Genomic DNA, 13071 nt, shown 5'->3' on the forward strand with positions numbered 1-13071 from the left:
ACCAGGCCGACAGATGGGCTCCTCTTGTTGTTCTTCTCTAGGGCTGTTACTGAACCAGTAAAGGTCATTACCAGGCTGACAGATGGGCTCCTCTTCTTCTTCTCTAGGGCTGTTACTGAACCAGTAAAGGTCATTACCAGGCTGACAGATGGGCTCCTCTTGTTGTTCTTCTCTAGGGTTATTACTGAACCAGTAAAGGTCATTACCAGGCAGACAGATGGGCTCCTCTTCTTCTCTAGGGCTGTTACTGAACCAGTGAAGGTCATTACCAGGCAGACAGATGGGCTCCTCTTCTTCTCTAGGGCTGTTACTGAACCAGTGAAGGTCATTACCAGGCAGACAGATGGGCTCCTCTTGTTCTTCTCTAGGGTTATTACTGAACCAGTAAAGGTCATTACCAGGCTGACAGATGGGCTCCTCTTGTTCTTCTCTAGGGTTATTACTGAACCAGTAAAGGTCATTACCAGGCCGACAGATGGGCTCCTCTTCTTCTCTAGGGCTGTTACTGAACCAGTGAAGGTCATTACCAGGCAGACAGATGGGCTCCTCTTCTTCTTCTCTAGGGTTATTACTGAACCAGTGAAGGTCATGTCTCTGTCTTTCCTCAGCCCAGCATCGCGAGCATTGAACTGATTCATCAGTCCGTTTCTCTTAAGGTTGACACCATTCTGTGGTCGATACAGTGTCAGTTCACTGTTCTGCAGTTTTAGTCAGAGAATATTAATTTGTCACGCTGGTCTGCAAGACAGGCTGTTATAGCTATCATTAGAACTATATCATTAGAACTATACCATTAGAACTATACCATTAGAACTATATCATTAGAACTATACCATTAGAACTATACCATTAGAACTATACCATTAGAACTATACCATTAGAACTATACCATTAGAACTAATGTAAATGTAAATGTAACTATACCATTAGAACTATACCATTAGAACTATACCATTAGAACTATACCATTGGAACTATACCATTGGAACTATACCATTGGAACTATACCATTGGAACTATACCATTGGAACTATACCATTAGAACTATACCATTAGACCATTAGAACTATACCATTAGAACTATACCATTAGAACTATACCATTAGAACTATATCATTAGAACTATACCATTAGAACTATACCATTAGAACTATACCATTAGAACTATACCATTAGAACTATACCATTAGAACTATACCATTAGACCATTAGAACTATACCATTAGACCATTAGAACTATACCATTAGAACTATACCATTAGAACTATATCATTAGAACTATATCATTAGAACTATATCATTAGAACTATATCATTAGAACTATATCATTAGAACTATATCATTAGAACTATATCATTATACCATTAGAACTATATCATTATACCATTAGAACTATATCATTATACCATTAGAACTATATCATTATACCATTAGAACTATATCATTAGAACTATATCATTAGAACTATATCATTATACCATTAGAACTATACCATTAGAACTATATCATTAGAACTATATCATTATACCATTAGAACTATACCATTATAACTATATCATTAGAACTATATCATTAGAACTATATCATTAGAACTATATCATTAGAACTATATCATTAGAACTATATCATTAGAACTATATCATTAGAACTATATCATTATACCATTAGAACTATATCATTAGAACTATATCATTATACCATTAGAACTATACCATTATAACTATATCATTAGAACTATATCATTAGAACTATATCATTAGAACTATATCATTATACCATTAGAACTATATCATTATACCATTAGAACTATATCCTCCCTCTCTGCAGATGACTTCGTCAACCATTTTGAAAAGAAGGTCGACGACATCCGATCCTCGTTTGCTAAGTCAAACGACACCGCTGGTTCTGCTCACACTGCCCTACCCTGTGCTCTGACCTCTTTCTCCCCTCTCTCTCCAGATGAAATCTCGCGTCTTGTGACGGCCGGCCGCCCAACAACCTGCCCGCTTGACCCTATCCCCTCCTCTCTTCTCCAGACCATTTCCGGAGACCTTCTCCCTTACCTCACCTCGCTCATCAACTCATCCCTGACCGTTGGCTACGTCCCTTCCGTCTTCAAGAGAGCGAGAGTTGCACCCCTTCTGAAAAAACCTACACTCGATCCCTCCGATGTCAACAATTACAGACCAGTATCCCTTCTTTCTTTTCTCTCCAAAACTCTTGAACGTGCCGTCCTTGGCCAGCTCTCCCGCTATCTCTCTCTGAATGACCTTCTTGATCCAAATCAGTCAGGTTTCAAGACTAGTCATTCAACTGAGACTGCTCTCCTCTGTATCACGGAGGCGCTCCGCACTGCTAAAGCTAACTCTCTCTCCTCTGCTCTCATCCTTCTAGATCTATCGGCTGCCTTCGATACTGTGAACCATCAGATCCTCCTCTCCACCCTCTCCGAGTTGGGCATCTCCGGCGCGGCCCACGCTTGGATTGCGTCCTACCTGACAGGTCGCTCCTACCAGGTGGCGTGGCGAGAATCTGTCTCCTCACCACGCGCTCTCACCACTGGTGTCCCCCAGGGCTCTGTTCTTGGCCCTCTCCTATTCTCGCTATACACCAAGTCACTTGGCTCTGTCATAACCTCACATGGTCTCTCTTATCATTGCTATGCAGACGACACACAATTAATCTTCTCCTTTCCCCCTTCTGATGACCAGGTGGCGAATCGCATCTCTGCATGTCTGGCAGACATATCAGTGTGGATGACGGATCACCACCTCAAGCTGAACCTCGGCAAGACGGAGCTGCTCTTCCTCCCGGGGAAGGACTGCCCGTTCCATGATCTCGCCATCACGGTCGACAACTCCATTGTGTCCTCCTCCCAGAGCGCCAAGAACCTTGGCGTGATCCTGGACAACACCCTGTCGTTCTCAACTAACATCAAGGCGGTGGCCCGTTCCTGTAGGTTCATGCTCTACAACATCCGCAGAGTACGACCCTGCCTCACACAGGAAGCGGCGCAGGTCCTAATCCAGGCACTTGTCATCTCCCGTCTGGATTACTGCAACTCGCTGTTGGCTGGGCTCCCTGCCTGTGCCATTAAACCCCTTCAACTCATCCAGAACGCCGCAGCCCGTCTGGTGTTCAACCTTCCCAAGTTCTCTCACGTCACCCCGCTCCTCCGTTCTCTCCACTGGCTTCCAGTTGAAGCTCGCATCCGCTACAAGACCATGGTGCTTGCCTACGGAGCTGTGAGGGGAACGGCACCTCAGTACCTCCAGGCTCTGATCAGGCCCTACACCCAAACAAGGGCACTGCGTTCATCCACCTCTGGCCTGCTCGCCTCCCTACCACTGAGGAAGTACAGCTCCCGCTCAGCCCAGTCAAAGCTGTTCGCTGCCCTGGCCCCCCAATGGTGGAACAAACTCCCTCACGACGCCAGGACAGCGGAGTCAATCACCACCTTCCGGAGACACCTGAAACCCCACCTCTTTAAGGAATACCTAGGATAGGTTAAGTAATCCCTCTCACCCCACCCCCCTAAGTTTTAGATGCACTATTGTTAAGTGACTGTCCCACTGGATGTCATAAGGTGAATGCACCAATTTGTAAGTCGCTCTGGATAAGAGCGTCTGCTAAATGACTTAAATGTAAATGTAAATGTAACTATACCATTAGAACTATATCATTAGAACTATATCATTATACCATTAGAACTATACCATTAGAACTATATCATTAGAACTATATCATTATACCATTAGAACTATACCATTAGAACTATACCATTAGAACTATATCATTATACCATTAGAACTATACCATTAGAACTATATCATTAGAACTATACCATTATATCATTATAACTATATCACTATATCAGTCTACCTATATCACTATATCACTCTACCTATATCACTATATCACTCTACCTATATCACTATATCACTCTACCTATATCACTCTACCTATATCACTATATCACTCTACCTAAATGACTTAAATGTAAATGTAAATGTACCTATATCACGCTACCTATATCACTATATCACGCTACCTATATCACTCTACCTATATCACTCTACCTATATCACTATATCACTCTACCTATATCACTATATCACTCTACCTATATCACTATATCACTCTACCTATATCACTCTACCTATATCACTATATCACTCTACCTATATCACTATATCACTCTACCTATATCACTCTACCTATATCACTCTACCTATATCACTATATCACTCTACCTATATCACTCTACCTATATCACTCTACCTATATCACTATATCACTCTACCTATATCACTATATCACTCTACCTATATCACTCTACCTATATCACTATATCACTCTACCTATATCACTCTACCTATATCACTATATCACTCTACCTATATCACTCTACCTATATCACTATATCACTCTACCTATATCACTATATCACTCTACCTATATCACTATATCACTCTACCTATATCACTATATCACTCTACCTATATCACTATATCACTCTACCTATATCACTATATCACTCTACCTATATCACTCTACCTATATCACTATATCACTCTACCTATATCTATATCACTCTACCTATATCACTATATCACTCTATCTATATCACTCTACCTATATCACTATATCACTCTACCTATATCACTCTACCTATATCACTCTACCTATATCACTATATCACTATATCACTATATCACTATATCACTATATCACTCTACCTATATCACTATATCACTCTACCTATATCACTATCACTCTACCTATATCACTATATCACTCTACCTATATCACTATATCACTCTACCTATATCACTCTACCTACATCACTCTCATTATACATTTCCTCTAAACCTCCAGTAATATCTGCACTGATGCTCAGTTGGGCAGGAGACTGCAGCAAGCTGAATTCACTGTTATGTTCATGGGACCATTCCCGGACAATCCCAGCTTTATGGCATCTGGCATTTTACTGTTGAAAAAAATATATACACTGCTGTCATGAAGGGAAGCACCTGATTGGCTATGATGTTCAGATATCCTGTGGCATTCAAACGTAGCTCCACTTTTATCAAGGGGCCCAATGTGTACCATGAAAACACACCCCACACCATCCCACCACCAGCCTGTAATGTTGACTTTACGGATGCAGGTGCTCGTTGTTTTCTCCCTGCCCTAGTCCTCCCATCCGCGTGAAACAGCAGGAACCAGGATTTATTAGAACAGGCGATGTATTTCCATTCCTCGAGAGTCCAGTGTTTTCCTTCTTAAGCCCAATGCAACCACATTATCTTATTTTGCTGAAAGAAGTCGATGTCTTTAAGGTCGTCGGCTCGCCGTACACCCATTCGTGTCAAGGTTCATCGAGTTGTACAGTATTTTATGGGTCCTTGGGCACCAATGTTGTCCTGGACTGTCAGTTGACTAACTATAGCCTGTCTGTTGCTCTTGAGTGTGGAAAAACCCAGCAGTGTTACAATTCTTGACACGATCAAACTGGTTCGCCTGTCACCAACTACCATGTCCCTGTTCAAAGGCACTTCAGTCTTTTGTCTTGCCTGTTCACCTTCTGAACGGCACACAGACAATACAATCCATGTCTCAAGGTTTAAAGATCATTCTTTAACATGTCTCCTCCCCTTCGTCTACGTGCCTCCTCCCCTTCGTCTACGTGCCTCCTCCCCTTCGTCTACGTGCCTCCTCCCCTTCGTCTACGTGCCTCCTCCCCTTCGTCTACGTGCCTCCTCCCCTTCGTCTACGTGCCTCCTCCCCTTCGTCTACGTGCCTCCTCCCCTTCGTCTACGTGCCTCCTCCCCTTCGTCTACACTGATTTGAAGTTTCACCTGGTCAGCCATGTCGTGGAAAGAAAGAGCAGGTGTTCCTAATGTTTTGTCCAGTGTGTATGTGTAGGACAGTGTATACTAACTATATATGATCTATGTCTACTTCAGGACTCTCGGGTGTTCCTAATGTTTTGTCCAGTGTGTATGTGTAGGACAGTGTATACTAACTATATATGATCGATATCTACTTCAGGACTCTCGGGTGTTCCTAATGTTTTGTCCAGTGTGTATGTGTAGGACAGTGTATACTAACTATATATGATCTATGTCTACTTCAGGACTCTCGGGTGTTCCTAATGTTTTGTCCAGTGTGTATGTGTAGGACAGTGTATACTAACTATATATGATCGATATCTACTTCAGGACTCTCGGGTGTTCCTAATGTTTTGTCCAGTGTGTATGTGTAGGACAGTGTATACTAACTATATATGATCGATATCTACTTCAGGACTCTCGGGTGTTCCTAATGTTTTGTCCAGTGTGTATGTGTAGGACAGTGTATACTAACTATATATGATCTATGTCTACTTCAGGACTCGGGTGTTCCTAATGTTTTGTCCAGTGTGTATGTGTAGGACAGTGTATACTAACTATATATGATCTATGTCTACTTCAGGACTCTCGGGTATTCCTAATGTTTTGTCCAGTGTGTATGTGCAGGACAGTGTATACTAACTATGATCTATATCTACTACAGGACTCTCAGGAGTTCCTAATGTTTTGTCCAGTGTGTATGTGTTGGACAGTGTATACTAACTATATATGATCTATGTCTACTTCAGGACTCTCAGGTGTTCCTAATGTTTTGTCCAGTGTGTATGTGTAGGACAGTGTATACTAACTATATATGATCTATGTCTACTTCAGGACTCTCGGGTGTTCCTAATGTTTTGTCCAGTGTGTATGTGTAGGACAGTGTATACTAACTATGATCTATATCTACTACAGGACTCTCAGGTGTTCCTAATGTTTTGTCCAGTGTGTATGTGTAGGACAGTGTATACTAACTATGATCTATGTCTACTACAGGACTCTCAGGAGTTCCTAATGTTTTGTCCAGTGTGTATGTGTAGGACAGTGTATACTAACTATGATCTATATCTACTTCAGGACTCTCAGGAGTTCCTGCGCTGTCTGATGGACCAGCTCCACGAGGAGCTGAAGGAGCCACTGGCCGAGCCCCCCGACAACGACCTACACTCTCACGCCATCGTTATGGATGACGGCGGCCCCGACGACGACAGCCCCAGCCAATCGGACAACGACTTTCAGTCATGCGAGTCGTGCGGTGGCAGCAGCGAGCGGGTGGACAGCGAGGGTCAGGGTGGGAGCGGGGACAGGCAGGTGGCGCCGTCGTCAAGGGAGGAGTCTAACGAGGCGGAGATGCTGATCCCCGACGGGCCTGACTCCTCCCACTCCTCCGACCAGACCAATAGGGAGTTGCAGAAAGAGAAGAACTTGATCAACGACCTCTACCGGGGGTCAGGAGACCTGGATAAAGACGTAGATACCGCTCCCACCAACGAGGCCACGCCCATCGTCAGCAGCCAGGGGACAATCAAAGTCCAAATACAGAGCCGGATGGCTGGTAGGTGGGATGGCTGGTAGGTGGGATGGCTGGTAGGTGGGATGGCTGGTAGGTGGGATGGCTGGTAGGGGGATGGCTGGTAGGGGGATGGCTGGTAGGGGGATGGGGAGGGGGATGGCTGGTAGGGGGATGGCTGGTAGGTGGGATGGCTGGTAGGTGGGATGGCTGGTAGGTGGGATGGCTGGTAGGTGGGATGGCTGGTAGGTGGGAGGGGGATGGCTGGTAGGGGGATGGCTGGTAGGGGGATGGCTGGTAGGGGGATGGCTGGTAGGGGGATGGCTGGTAGGGGGATGTCTGGTAAGGGGGATGTCTGGTAGGGGGATGGCTGGTAAGGGGATGTCTGGTAGGGGGATGGCTGGTAGGTCTGGTAGGGGGATGGCTGGTAGGTGGGATGGCTGGAATGTCTGGTAGGGGGATGGCTGGTATGTCTGGTAGGGGGATGGCTGGTAGGTGGGATGGCTGGTATGTCTGGTAGGGGGATGGCTGGTAGGTGGGGTGGCTGGGATGGCTGGTAGGGGGGGGGATGGCTGGTAGGGGGGATGGCTGGTAGGGTGGGATGGCTGGTAGGGTGGGATGGCTGGTGGGTGGGATGGCTGGTGGGTGGGATGGCTGGTGGGTGGGATGGCTGGTGGGTGGGGTGGCTGGTGGGTGGGGTGGCTGGTGGGTGGGATGGCTGGTGGGTGGGATGGCTGGTGGGTGGGTGGGGGGATGGCTGGTGGGTGGCACTGATTGTAAGTTGTTCTGGATAACAGTCTCCTCCTCTCTGTTCCCAGAGCAGCTGCAGGTGCTGTCCAGCAGCACCCAGAGTCCAGTCCATACGGAGGGACACTGCCTCACCAAGATGTCCTCCAGCCCCCCAAGACTAACTCTGTCTGGCCAGGAATGTCCTCCAGCCCCCCAAGACTAACTCTGTCTGGCCAGGAATGCCCTCCAGCCCCCCCAAGACTAACTCTGTCTGGCCAGGAATGTCCTCTAACCATAAGAAAGGTATAGTATGAAAATGTATTTTTGCGCCAAATGAAAATACACAAAGGCAACAATACAGAACAGAGTCATTAGAGTATCTCTCTACGGCCGAGTGGCGCAGTGGTCTAAGGCACTGCTGTGCCACTAGAGATTCTGGGTTCGAGTCCAGGCTCTGACTCTCTCTGTCTCTCTCACTCTCTCTCTTTCTGACTCTGTAGTGTCCTCATTCTCCTCAACAAAGAACCAGAAGAAGTATCGTAGTGTGATATCGGACGTGTTTGATGGGACCATTGTCAGCTCAGTACAGTGTCTGACCTGCGATAGGGTGAGTATTTTGTCCAGCCATCTTGTGGGGCTCCTTCCTCCTCTCAGGCCTTAACCGTCTCACCCCCCATGTTAACTTGTCTCATGTCTCTCTGCTTCATCTTTGGAGGCCTGCCGGTTTGGACTTGGAGTACAGCAGGAGTGACTTTACATAGCAGGTTAGAAGAGTTAAGGTAGCAGGTTAGAAGAGTTAAGGTAGCAGGTTAGGATAGTTAAGGTAGCAGGTTAGGATAGTTAAGGTGGCAGGTTAGGATAGTTAAGGTGGCAGGTTAGGATAGTTAAGGTGGCAGGTTAGGATAGTTAAGGTAGCAGGTTAGGATAGTTAAGGTAGCAGGTTAGGATAGTTAAGGTAGCAGGTTAGGATAGTTAAGGTAGCAGGTTAGGATAGTTAAGGTAGCAGGTTAGGATAGTTAAGGTAGCAGGTTAGGATAGTTAAGGTAGCAGGTTAGGATAGTTAAGGTAGCAGGTTAGGATAGTTAAGGTAGCAGGTTAGGATAGTTAAGGTAGCAGGTTAGGATAGTTAAGGTAGCAGGTTAGGATAGTTAAGGTAGCAGGTTAGGATAGTTAAGGTAGCAGGTTAAGGTAGCATAGTTAAGGTAGCAGGTTAGGATAGTTAAGGTAGCAGGTTAGGATAGTTAAGGTAGCAGGTTAGGATAGTTAAGGTAGCAGGTTAGGATAGTTAAGGTAGCAGGTTAGGATAGTTAAGGTAGCAGGTTAGGATAGTTAGCAGGGTAGCAGGTTAGGATAGTTAAGGTAGCAGGTTAGGATAGTTAAGGTAGCAGGTTAGGATAGTTAAGGTAGCAGGTTAGGAGGTAGTTAGGATAGTTAGCAGGTTAGGATAGTTAAGGTAGCAGGTTAGGATAGTTAAGGTAGCAGGTTAGGATAGTTAAGGTAGCAGGTTAGGATAGTTAAGGTAGCAGGTTAGAAGAGTTAAGGTGGCAGGTTAGAAGAGTTAACGTGGCAGGTTAGGAGAGTTAAGGTGGCAGGTTAGGAGAGTTAAGGTGGCAGGTTAGGAGAGTTAAGGTGGCAGGTTAGGAGAGTTAAGGTGGCAGGTTAGGAGAGTTAAGGTGGCAGGTTAGGAGAGTTAAGGTGGCAGGTTAGGATAGTTAAGGTGGCAGGTTAGGATAGTTAAGGTGGCAGGTTAGGATAGTTAAGGTGGCAGGGTAGGGTGATTCGGTTAAGGTTGGGTAAAGGGTTAGCTAAAATGCTACAATTGTCCTCGACGCAACTCAACAACCAGGCCTTCCCTCAGAACAGCCTTTGTTTCCATTCATGCAATTCTACCTCATCTTTACAAATCACTCCTCCCTCATCTTTACATATCACTCCTCCCTCCAGGTGTCAGTGACCCTTGAGAACTTCCAGGACCTGTCCCTGCCCATCCCAGGTAAGGAGGACCTGGCTAAACTCCACTCCTCCTCCCATCAGACCTCTCTGGTCAAGGCTGGGTCCTGTGGTGAGGCCTACGCTGCTCAGGGATGGGTCGCCTTCGTCATGGAATACATCAAGAGGTACGGACAGCCTGGGGGCCCTAACTATTATACCCTTTAATGGGTACAGACAGCCTGGGGGCCCTAGCTAGAAAACCCTTTAATGGGTACAGACAGCCTGGGGACCCTAACTATTATACCCTTTAATGGGTACAGACACCCTGGGGGCCCTAACTATTATACCCTTTAATGGGTACAGACAGCCTGGGGGCCCTAACTATTATACCCTTTAATGGGTACAGACAGCCTGGTAAAAATACTTTAATACTTTAAAATACTTTACTTCAGGGTTGGGGTCAACATTAATACATTGTTAGGAGTCAGGGTTGGGGTCAACATTAATACATTGTTAGGAGGAGTCGGGGTTGGGGTCAACATTAATACATTGTTAGGAGTCACGGTTGGGGTCAACATTAACACATTGTTAGGAGGAGTCAGGGTTGGGGTCAACATTAATACATTGTTAGGAGGAGTCAGGGTTGGGGTCAACATTAACACATTGTTAGGAGGAGTCAAGGTTGGGGTCAACATTAACACATTGTTAGGAGGAGTCAGGGTTGGGGTCAACATTAACACATTGTTAGGAGGAGTCAGGGTTGGGGTCAACATTAATACATTGTTAGGAGGAGTCGGGGTTGGGGTCAACATTAACACATTGTTAGGAGGAGTCAGGGTTGGGGTCAACATTAACACATTGTTAGGAGGAGTCAGGGTTGGGGTCAACATTAATACATTGTTAGGAGGAGTCGGGGTTGGGGTCAACATTAACACATTGTTAGGAGGAGTCAGGGTTGGGGTCAACATTAATACATTGTTAGGAGTCAGGGTTGGGGTCAACATTAACACATTGTTAGGAGGAGTCGGGGTTGGGGTCAACATTAACACATTGTTAGGAGTCGGGGTTGGGGTCAACATTAATACATTGTTAGGAGGAGTCAGGGTTGGGGTCAACATTAACACATTGTTAGGAGTCGGGGTTGGGGTCAACATTAACACACTGTTAGGAGTCGGGTTGGGGTCAACATTAATACATTGTTAGGAGGAGTCAGGGTTGGGGTCAACATTAACACATTGTTAGGAGGAGTCAGGGTTGGGGTCAACATTAACACATTGTTAGGAGGAGTCAGGGTTGGGGTCAACATTAACACATTGTTAGGAGGAGTCAGGGTTGGGGTCAACATTAACACATTGTTAGGAGTCGGGGTTGGGGTCAACATTAATACATTGTTAGGAGGAGTCAGGGTTGGGGTCAACATTAACACATTGTTAGGAGTCGGGGTTGGGGTCAACATTAATACATTGTTAGGAGGAGTCGGGGTTGGGGTCAACATTAATACATTGTTAGGAGGAGTCAGGGTTGGGGTCAACATTAACACATTGTTAGGAGGAGTCAGGGTTGGGGTCAACATTAACACATTGTTAGGAGGAGTCAGGGTTGGGGTCAACATTAATACATTGTTAGGAGGAGTCAGGGTTGGGGTCAACATTAACACATTGTTAGGAGTCAGGGTTGGGGTCAACATTAACACATTGTTAGGAGGAGTCAGGGTTGGGGTCAACATTAACACACTGTTAGGAGGAGTCAGGGTTGGGGTCAACATTAACACATTGTTAGGAGTCGTCAGGGTTGGGGTCAACATTAACACATTGTTAGGAGGAGTCAGGGTTGGGGTCAACATTAACACATTGTTAGTAGGAGTCGGGGTTGGGGTCAATTCCAATGAATAAAAAACACTTCAATACAAATTAAAAGTTAAGAGAATCTGGAATTTGAGTGTACTTCCTGAATTGAAATGGAATTGAACCCAACCCTGGTAGGAGCCATCACTGAGTTGTGTGAAGTCTGTTCTGTTCACAGTAAAACTCTTGTGATTATGTCCTTGTGTTCCAGCTGGTGGTGGGGTCCTGTGGTGACCTTACAGGACTGTCTGGCTGCCTTCTTCACCAGAGACGAGCTAAAAGGTGAGGACCTTGACTGTCTCTGTACCTCGATGCTTCAGGTCTCTGGTACCTGTTCAGTCTGGAACGTTACTGTGTCGTTTCTGTGTGCCCCTAGGTGATAACATGTACAGCTGTGAGAAATGCAAGAAGTGAGTATCCGAACAAACCCCCCCCCCATCCAACAACAAAATTATATTTACAGTGGGGCAAAAAAGTATTTAGTCAGCCACCAATTGTGCAAGTTCTCCCACTTAAAAAGATGAGACCTGTAATGTTCATCATAGGTACACTTCAACTATGACAGACAAAATGAGAAGAAAAAAAATCCAGAAAATCACATTGTAGGATTTTTAATGAATTTATTTGCAAATTATGGTGGAAAATAAGTATTTAGTCAATAACAAGTTTATCTCAATACTTTGTTATATACCCTTTGTTGGTAATGACAGAGGTCAAACGTTTTCTGTAAGTCTACACAAGGTTTTCACACACTGTTGCTGGTTTTTTGGCCCATTCCTTCATGCAGATCTCCTCTAGAGCAGTGATGTTTTGGGGCTGTTGCTGGGCAACACGGACTTTCAACTCCCTCCAAAGATTTTCTATGGGGTTGAGATCTGGAGACTGGCTAGGCCACTCCAGGACCTTGAAATGAACCCCCCCCCCCCCCCCCCACCTCCAACAACAAAATATGTAAATCATTAGATAGATGACTGAATGGAACTTCTTCATGGTTTAACTCAGGAAACATGAATAAAATATTTAATTAAGACTGATTTTTCTCTGCTAGATTACGGAATGGAGTCAAATTCTGCAAAGTTCAGAGTGTACCAGAGGTGAGTGTTAAAACACTTTAGAAAACCCACGAGACTCATATTACAGCTGATATTACAGGATGTACAGT

General features: G+C 45.1%; 1 pseudogene; it reads left to right on the top strand.

The window, feature by feature from the left end:
- LOC124042199 overlaps positions 1 to 13071 on the top strand; it is a 57971-nt pseudogene that overhangs the window by 28228 nt on the left and 16672 nt on the right.

Source organism: Oncorhynchus gorbuscha, linkage group LG08 (assembly GCF_021184085.1).
Source record: "Oncorhynchus gorbuscha isolate QuinsamMale2020 ecotype Even-year linkage group LG08, OgorEven_v1.0, whole genome shotgun sequence".
In the NCBI taxonomy this organism is placed as follows: domain Eukaryota; kingdom Metazoa; phylum Chordata; class Actinopteri; order Salmoniformes; family Salmonidae; genus Oncorhynchus; species Oncorhynchus gorbuscha.